The sequence below is a fragment of the Puma concolor genome, chromosome B1, assembly GCF_028749965.1.
Source record: "Puma concolor isolate L17-30 chromosome B1, mPumCon1.1.hap2, whole genome shotgun sequence".
Classification (NCBI taxonomy): Eukaryota; Metazoa; Chordata; class Mammalia; order Carnivora; family Felidae; genus Puma; species Puma concolor.
Window position 1 is genome coordinate 123,020,452 of NC_141670.1, and position 9,764 is coordinate 123,030,215.

A 9,764-nucleotide genomic window follows, 5' to 3' on the forward strand; every position below is an offset into this window, starting at 1 on the left:
CGCCTCTGCTACGAATAAAAACCAACCAATGTAAATGTCGACTTTTTCCTGGACATTCATCCTGTAAAGCAAGTGTTATTGGCTGCATTTTATAAGATTTAAGTAGATTAAGAGGTGGCCAAAGGCCACAAAGCTGGTAAATGACAGGGTGGAGATGTGAATTATATACTCTCAGATGCTAAACCTCAGACTCTTTTAACCAAGCTCCTTACTTCCTAAAGGTGCCTAGCATCTTTGAATGAAAGAGAAGGAAGTTTGGGCAAAGAAATGGCATTAGAATGTCTACTTCTTCCTAGTAAACAGCATGTAACCCTATGTCAAAACCCTGCAAACTTAAATCTCACACATTTTACAAATCCAAACATGATGTACTCTATGTGTTCGATCCTGCTTTCTTAATTCAAAGATGCGTAAATATTTAGTGGGTATTTCTGCCAAACTCAAATGTAGGTTGTTGCATGGCTTAAAAAAGTCATTCTCCTTCGACTACAGTAACTATAAACGATCGATACGGATCTCAAGCCATTTAGTCTAGTGGAGGAAATTAGTGTATCTCAACTAAAGCCCAAGATGTTTCAATTCTACAGAGCCCGTTTTCTTGACTGTATGTAGGTATTTTGGGCTGAGAAAGATGTACATATTTATCAAGTTTATAGAACAAATGCTTGTTCTATAAAACACGCATGGGGCATTTTGGGGGATGTGCTGGATGAATGGATGGAAGGAAAATCAGGCAATGAAAATGTGAAGCTAACTAGTGTGGAGAGTTGACACTTTATGTATAATACCAATTTCTATGAGGTAGACCGAAGAAAGTCTTGTCTAATAGACAGTTTCTAACCTAATAGACCATGAAGAAGAGCTGAATTGTTTCTCTTGGGAGTTCGGTGCTTTTCGTTGACTTATCTGGCACTCTGAGCAGTTAGACCACTGAATTTAAAAGACTAATTTTGTCTTCGGTCTCAGAGAGATAAGTATGGTGGCATTTTTTTTTTTCTCCTCAAATTCCCACTCTGCATTTAGAAGCATAAATGTTACCATAAATGTTCTTACAATAATGCCTCATCCAGAGAAAACAAAAACACAATTATGCAGCCACTTTCTCTGGATCTTAAAAAACAAAAGGTGGTTTGACACCAAAGGGACACTGAACATCTTTAGTAAGAATTGGAATTTCTCTCATGAAATTACTTACCATTTTCTTAATTGGCTGCATTTACCCTAATACGTCAAGCCCTGTATTTGAATGTTTCCTGTGACTCTTCAGAGGGACACTCTAGTAACGAGACCTATGTGTGTTGCTTTATATTTGGTGAGAGGATTGTTCTTGCTCTAATTATATTGTAAAGGCAACGGCTTCATTAACCAAAGTGGCAGAAATAACAAAAGCATCTAATACTTATTCCACCTGGACATTCCACAAAGCTGAATGACTGTTTTCTATTCAAAAATGCCTCTCTGGTGCATTTATTAAAATGAGCTTTCAACAGAACCATTGACTAAAGAGAGAAGGTAGCTTCAGTGGTGCTAAAGCCTGATTTTCTCTGAGCGCCGAATAGCCTCGTAAGTATTTCAGTACAGAGAGAGCAGGGGAAGAGCATTTTGAAATTAGGAAGTATAGCAGTGTCTATGGATTTAGTAATAGCCACAAATGACTCACATCAGTTCAGACACAGAGAGCACTTACCGTGTGCTAGGCTATTGTCAATGCTATGGTACAAACAAGGGGAAGGAAAAAATCTTGGAAGAGTCCATGAGGCTCCTGGATGCGATAAACATGAATAACACTTTAAGGATACAGTGGTAACAAATAAATAAACTAGGGATGGTTATAGCTTCACCATGGTTATATGGCTTTAATTCCTCATTTGACTGACAAAGAAACTAGAATCCAAATTCATACCTTTAATGAGAAGAACAGGTAAAATCTTCTGTTCATTGTAAGGCAAAGTCAAGCAAGTAGAGATGGACAATCGCTGGTTGCTAGCCTATTCTTGAGGAACCACCCACTAGTCCCCACATAGGCATAAATAGGAGAGGAGAGTTAAATAGCTAGCCATGAATTTGAGTTCTTAGCATCAGAATCCATTTTGCACCCTTTTTCAGCTCCATCATTGGAAAAACTAGCCATAAGGCATGGTTCTTTCTTTTCTTTTTTTCTCTTTCTCTCTCTCTTTCTTTCTCTTTTTTTTACCTTTCTTTCTTTCCTTCCTTCCTTCCTTCCTTCCTTCCTTCCTTCCTTCCTTCCTTCCTTCCTTCTTTCTGATAGAAATATTTGCTAACATTTATTGATTTCTAGATGCTTGCGTGCGTATAGTTCTGAGCACTTCATGGATATTTAATATTTAAGCCTCATAGAAATTCTATAAATACTTTTTCTTTTTTTCAACTTTATTGATGTCTAATTGACAAATAAAAGTGTATGCAACATGATGCATTGTGAAAGGATTCTCTCCATTGAGTTCATCCACATCCATCACCTCCCATATTTACTTTTTTTCTTTTTTCTTTTGTGTGTGTATGTGTGTGTGTGTGTGTGTGTGTGTGAGAGAGAGAGAGAGAGAGAATACTTAGTTCCTACTCTCAACAAATTTCAAGTATACAATATTATCAACTAGAGTCACCAAGTTATAATGGGATCCTCAGATCTTATGCATCTTACAACTGAAAGTTTGTATCTCTTTACCAACCTCTCTCCATTTTCCCCACCCACCCCAATCTCTGGCACTCATCCTTCTATTCTGTTTCTATGAGTTCAACTTTTTAAACTTTTTTGGATTCCACATATAAATGATACCATGCGGTGTTTGTCCTTCTCTGTCTGGCTCATTTCACTCAGCATAATACTCTCCAGTTTCTTCCGTGTTGTTGCAAATGACAAGATTTCCTTCTTTTTAAGGGCTGAGTTATAGTCCATTGTATACATATGCCCTATTTTCTTTATCCATTCATCCATCAACTGATACTTGATGTTTCCATCGCTTCTCGGCCTTTTGGCTAAGATCAAGTGCAGGTTGTTTCCATAACTTCATTATTGTAAATAATGCTGCAATAAACATGGGACTACATATATCTATCAAAATGCTGATTTTATTTCTTTTGGATTCATACTCAGAAGTAAGGTTCCTGTATCATATGTAGTTCTATTTTTAACTGCTTGAGGAAACCCCATATTTTTTTCTGTAATGGTGTACCAGTTTACATTCCCACTAACAGTATACAGGGTTCCCTTTTCTCCACATCCTCACCAGCTTTTGTTATGCCTTGGCTTTTTGATAATAGATATCCTAACAGATGTGAGGTGGCATCTCATTGTGTTTTTGTTTTTTTGTTTTCTGCTGTTGTTTTGGTGCGGTTTTTTTGATGTTTACTTATTTATTTGGAGAGAGAGCGCATGTGAGCAGGGGAGGGGTACAGAGAGAGAGAGAGAGAGAGAAGGAGAAACTCTCAAACAGGCTCCACACTATCAGCGCAGAGCCCAACTCAGGGCTAGAACCCACCAACCATGAGATCATGACCTGAGCTGAAATCAAGACTGACTGAGCCACCTAAACACCCCTCATCATGGTTTTGATTTGCATTTACCTGATAATTAACAATGTCAAACACCTTTCCCTGTACCTCTTGGCTATTTGTATGTCTTCTATGGGAAAATGTTTATGCAGGTCCTTTGCCCTTTTTTAAATTGGGTTATTTGTGAGGGAATTTGCTATTGAGCTGTATGAGATTTCATGTATTTTGGATGTTAATACCATATCAGGTATGTGATTTGCAAATATTTTCTCCCATTTCACAGGTTGGCTTTTCGTTTTGTTAATGCTTTTCTTTGCTGTGCAGAAGCTTTTTAATTTGATTTAGTCCCACTTGTTTTCCAAAAAAATCATTGCCAATACCAATGTCAAGCAGCTTACCTTCTATGTTTTCTTCTAGGACATTTGCCTTTTCAGATCTTATGTTCATGTATTTAATACATTTTAATTAGATTTTTTGTGCATGGTGTAAGACAGGGGACGGTTTCATTCTTTTTCATGTGAATAACCAATTTTTGCAACACTGTTAATTGATGACTATCCTTTCCCTATTGCATAGTCTTGACTCCTTTGCCATAAATTAATTAACCATATACACGGGGGTTTATTTCTGTGCTCTCTATTCTGTTCCACTGACCCGTGTGTCTGTTTTTATGACAACACTACACTGTTTTGATTGCTATTGTTTTGTAATATAGTTTGAAACCAAGAAGTATGATGCCTTCAGCTTTGATCTTTCTTATTATTTTGGCAATTTGGGGTCTTTTGTGGTTGTGTATGAATTTCAGATTGTTTTTGTCTATTTTGGTGAAAAAGCCATTTTGAGTTTTAATAGGGGTTGCACTGAATCTTTAAATGTATGAACATTTTAACAATGTTAATTCTTCCAGTCCATGAACACAGAATATCTTTCCATTTATTTTTGGCTTCTTCAATTTATTTCAACGATGTTTTATAGTTTTCCATGTAGAGATGTTTCACCCTCGTGATTACATTTTTCCTTTTGTATTTTATTCTTTTTGATGGCATAGAAAATGGGATTATTTTCTTAATTTCTTTTTCTACTAATTTGTTATTAGTATACAGAAATGCAACTGATTTTTAGGGTTTTCCTTGTTTGCTGTAGTCCCGTGGGACTTGTGGACACAAACTCCACTGGCTTTCAGAGCTAGGGGACCTAATATGAGGGCCTGTCCCTTAAGCAGCAGCCTTAAAAGTTGGGGCACTAAATGTATAGTCCAAGCCTTTTATACCTCAAGGAGAAGATAGGAGTTGGGGGTTGCCTCCCAACTGTATGGTGTTGTGCTGGGGGTGAGGTTTATGGCATGTCTCAGCCTTTCCTATTTCTTTTTTTTTTTTAATTTTTTTTAACATTTATTTATTTTTGAGACAGAGAGAGACAGAGCATGAACAGGGGAGGGGCAGAGAGAGAGGGAGACACAGAATCCGAAACAGGCTCCAGGCTCTGAGCCGTCAGCACAGAGCCCGACGTGGGGCTCGAACTCATGGACCACGAGATCATGACCTGAGCTGAATTCGGACGCTTAACCGACCAAGCCACCCAGGCACCCCAGCCTTTCCTATTTCAATGTGGGTCTTTCCCCAGTTGTCTGATGTGTAGGAGTGATTCAGCTGGTTTTTGGATTTCTCTCAGAAGAAGTTGCTTCATGTGTAGCTGTATATTTGGTGTGTCAGTGGGAGGAGGAAAATTCAGAAACCTCCTGTGTTGTTATCCTGACACTATGAATATCTAAGGTAGATACTATTATTATCCCCATTTTACAGAGGAGAAAACTAAGGCTCAGAAAAATTATATAAATTGCCTATGGCCACTCATACAGTAAGTAAGCCAGAATTTGAATCCAAGCATTCCAATCCAGAATCCTTCATGATAACCCCTACCCTAGTGGTTCTCAACGTGGGGTGATTTTATCCCCAAAGGATATTTGGCGATGTTGGAAGATAAATTCTCACTGTCACGACTAGAGGAAGAGAACACTACAGTAGAAGTCAGTAGAAGCCAGGGATATTGCTAAACATCGTGTCATGCATAAAACATTCCTTCACAATAAAGAATTATTCAGCCCAAAATGTCAACAGAGTGGAAGTTGAAAAACCAGAGAGATAGAGCACAAACAGGGGAAGGGGCAGAGAGAGAAGGAGACGGAATCCGAAGCAGGCTCCAGGCTCTGAGCTGTCAGCACAGAGCCCGACTCAAGGCTGGAATCCAAAAACCATGAGATCATGACCCGAGCTGAAGTCAGAGGCTTAACCAACTGAGCCACCCAGGCGCCCCAAATCTGCATTTTAATAGGAGTCTCAGGTGACTCCTCTGCACGTTGACGTTTGAGAGGCAGTGAACTATACTTTTAGCTCCACCACGCTAAGTCTTAAGTAAAACAAATCCCGTACATTTGTTTGTTCTCCATGCACAGACACAAAGAAGCAATGTGAGAAAGGTAGTGGTGGGCAGTGGGGAAGAACATGGACAGCTCCAGCAGCGATGTAATATTAGGGACTGGAATTCTCTTCAGCAGATGGTTCTTAATAGATGACTTCCCCATGATGATGAGAGCTTGCAAACAATTGTGCCAGCATACCAAAAAGATGAGTGGTCCAGAAAAAAGAAACGCATAGCTTCTGGACTGTGCTTTTCCTTGGTGTGTGCCAACGTTACAGAACGGATCTACTTAAAAACAAAAACATCCCATTAAAGTCATTAACAGCTAACTTGTTTAAAATTGTTGAAAAAAATAGAAGGAAAAGAGACTGAATTTTTTTTTTTAATTTTTAATTGCTAATTTTGGTGTCACGTAAACTTAGTTTCAAAACCAATCGAACCCTCACTGCCACTTCTGGGCATACAAAAATGCATTGACGTGTCCTACAGCCATCAAAGATCCCATTGGCATTTGATGTTACACAGAGATCTTGTCTGATTAAAGCACTGTAAGCACAGATCCAGGTGCTCTCAGATTCAAATTCCCATTCTGTGATGCATGTTAAACCGTTCACTAGAAACCACAGTCCCTTCATTTATAATAGGGATTTATTTAATATTGACTTTGTATTTCTATATTAGTTTTTATTATCCACACTTTTGCTTTATTTTTTAATTTTTTTAATGTTTATTTATTTTTGAGAGAGAGAGGGAGAGGGAGAGAGAGAGAGAGAGAGAGAGCACAAGTGGGGGAGGGCAGAGAGAGAAGGAGACAGAATCCAAAGCAGGCTCCAGGCTCCGAGCTGTCAGCACAGAGCCCGATACGGGACTGGAACCCACAAACTGCGAGATCATGACCTGAGCCTAAGTCAGACGCTTAACCAACTGAGCCACCCAGATGCCCCTCCACACTTTTGTGCCCCCCAGCTGCCCCCCAAAAGTGTGATCAGCTGATGCAGAAATGCACTCATGCTTTAAGGCTCACAAATAACCCATATCTGGAGACAAAAGATAGAAAACCATCTACGTTTTCTATACACACAATGTAAAATTAACACTTCTGATTTTAAACATCTCTTATAAAAATATCCTTAGCAAAAGAAATATATACACTTTATTTTTCTTATGCTTACACACCCTGTCTATGATAGGCATCAAAAGCAAGAAAAATATATAAACATACACACATGCACACACACACACGCCTACATTTATGGTCAATTATATTGCGGAATATATGCATCAACACCTAAAGTCAAAGAACTTCCTCTTTACCCTGAAAATATGTATCTAAACTTTGGTTTTCAGTGAAACTATTTGTTCCACGATTGTGTGTCCTCCAGGATCCACCTGAGTTTATCCCGCAATCTTCAATCTTAGTCTATCCAACACGTTTGGCCAAAAAATGCCTGTTCCACCTTTCCTCATGCAAGTGATAAGTATCTGCTTCCGTCGTGCACTGCTTGAAGCTTTGCTTCTGGAAGCAGAGCCTTGCAGCTCTCCTTTTATCTAACTCACCCTGGGGATAACCCCCTAGGAAGGGCCTGGATGGCTTGAGTGAGCTATGGAAAACTAAAATCCTATGCTCTGTTAACTGAGTGTAGCTTCAACCTTATTGTTGGAAGTGAGCCTTACCCGACATTTGATATTAATCATCGACACTAGAGAAATAGCTCAGGGAGAAGAATTGTCATCTGTGGCCAACCAAGTCTCACTGGACACAACCCACTGCTCAGTGTTACTTTAACTTGTTGTGCTGAGCTGTCACAGCTGTCAGCCAGCTCACACATCTTTCCAAAGACTTGCTAGGTCTAGTGTTCTCCCTGTCCATAAATGCAACATATGTTAGCAACATTCATTGACAGATTTCAGCAGTCTTTTTCCCCTCGTCGAGCTGTTAGTTTAGTTGTCAAACACAAGAATCTCTCTTTAGTCTTTAAAGAATTCAGAGCCACAATCAGAGCTAGGGGGAAATAGCAAAGGAGACTGACAGCATGCCCATCAAGATTTTCCAGCAGCTGCTGAGCTGTTTACATACACTGCCTGCCCTCCCTCCGTCTTTCCAGCCAGTGGAATACTGAAGAAATGTACCTGGACCTTATGGATACAGACAACTGAAAGACACCGATACAGATGAAGTAGAGGCCAAATGAAAGTTAATTTTAAGTTGTCTAGTTAATTGGGGTTAGTCATTTTTTATCGTTCATACATAGCCTCTTCAGGGACCCCCACGTTATGTCTGGGCTCTGCCCAAGAGGCCAGAAAGGTTGGGTGGTGAGCAGAGGCTCCATAAAGCACAAGGACCATGGAGCCGGAGGCATTCCCAAAAGGCCTTCGTCAAATTACTAAAGACATGTAGGAAAAATGCAAGCAATAGTAAATAAAACTATGCTGATGGGAAGGCATAAAAGAGGAAAGTTGGAGAGGTTAGTATTCTAGAAAATGGTGAGAATGGAGTGAGAAATTTGGGGCAGGGCAAAACGAGGTTGTCAAGCATTTAAAGCCAAGCGTGCTGGACCTGAAGCTGAGTATTCTTCTTAAGTGGTTCCTGAGGCATCTCTTTGAAACAATATCTTCAAACAACTTAGATATATATGGTGTTCGAAACGAATTCCAGCTTTTCAGGACTCCAGCAGGAATATATCCAAGAAGGACAATTTTTATTTTACATAGAAGATTGTAAGCTCCTTGCTAAAGAGGCATTTCTCTATTTATGAGAAAATGAGGTCATGCTTGGGGTCTGGTGAAGCCAAGGTGTGTCATGCATCCAGAGCAGTCCTGAGCTCTGTCAAACTTGACCCTCAGGCTTTGCTCCAGGCTTCCCACTGCAGTTGCATCGATTCTTACTCTTTTCTGAAAACGTCACTGATCTTGAACATGGCCATATGAGATCCCACCTGTGGGATCAAGAACAGGAGAAACATTTAAAACTTTTCTCTCCAACTCAAGCAAGCCAGAAATGCTGACTTCATTAGGAATATCAGCTCACGTCCTGGCATATGGCAGATTTATTCACAAAGTAAAAAACTGGGAGTTTTTAAATATTCTTTTCATTAAAATTTAAGTTTAAAGAAGATGAGTTTAATGAAAAGCAATTGTTTATTTTAGCTATCATTTTATTTTATTTACTTGGCAGGTAAAACCAAGGGATGAAAATCTTGACTCACCATCATTTTAAAGAAAACCGTCCTTGGGCGCCTGGGCGGCTCAGTGGGTTAAGGGGCCGACTTCAGTTCAGGTCGTGATCTCGCAGTCCGTGAGCTCGAGCCCCGCATCGGGCTCTGTGCTGACAGCTCGGAGCCTGGAGCCTATTTCAGATTCTGTGACTCCTTCTCTCTGACCCTCCCCTGTTCATGCTCTGTCTCTCCCTGTCTCAAAAATAAATAAAACGTTAAAAAAAAAAAATTTAAAGAAAACCATCCTTGATCCCCGTAGCTGACAAAAAATTGGACGTGAATTACATTATGCTAGGTCCTTCGAGGAGTATAGTAACTTAATAAATCTTTGTGGGAGCCCTTGCCTCATGTTCTTTGTATAGAATTTTGTACCCTCATCTACTATTAACACCTACCTGAAATAGAAGGAGTCAAGTTGATCTCTGGGTGAATGATTGCGTTGGTCCAAATTCCCTAGGATCCTGTATCTGGCCACTCCCCGAGGCCACATGCCCTGAGCCTGTTCATATCTGGCAGGCTAATCGAGTATGTTTCCTTCACGCAGGGCATTGCTGCAAACCCTCAAGGACAGCATGCCCATTGCGATTTCACCCTTACCTCTAAAATGTATCTATCATG

General features: G+C 39.8%; 1 long non-coding RNA gene and 1 other non-coding gene across 3 annotated transcripts; one reads left to right on the top strand and one right to left on the bottom strand.

The window, feature by feature from the left end:
* The first annotated feature begins 2,977 nt into the window (after positions 1 to 2,977).
* On the top strand, positions 2,978 to 3,172 carry LOC147581857 (U2 spliceosomal RNA). The gene has a single exon (XR_015250686.1). It is a non-coding gene; the product is annotated as a U2 spliceosomal RNA (small nuclear RNA).
* A 2,368-nt stretch (positions 3,173 to 5,540) lies between these two features.
* On the bottom strand, positions 5,541 to 9,509 carry LOC147581858 (uncharacterized). Of its 2 annotated transcripts, none has more exons than XR_015250332.1 (3): positions 9,138 to 9,509; positions 8,489 to 8,867; positions 5,541 to 6,216 (listed from the first exon to the last, which is right to left on the bottom strand). It is a non-coding gene; the product is annotated as an uncharacterized LOC147581858 (long non-coding RNA). The 2 variants fall into 2 exon arrangements; XR_015250331.1 differs by having other exon boundaries at positions 7,606 to 8,867.
* Positions 9,510 to 9,764: the final 255 nt, after the last annotated feature.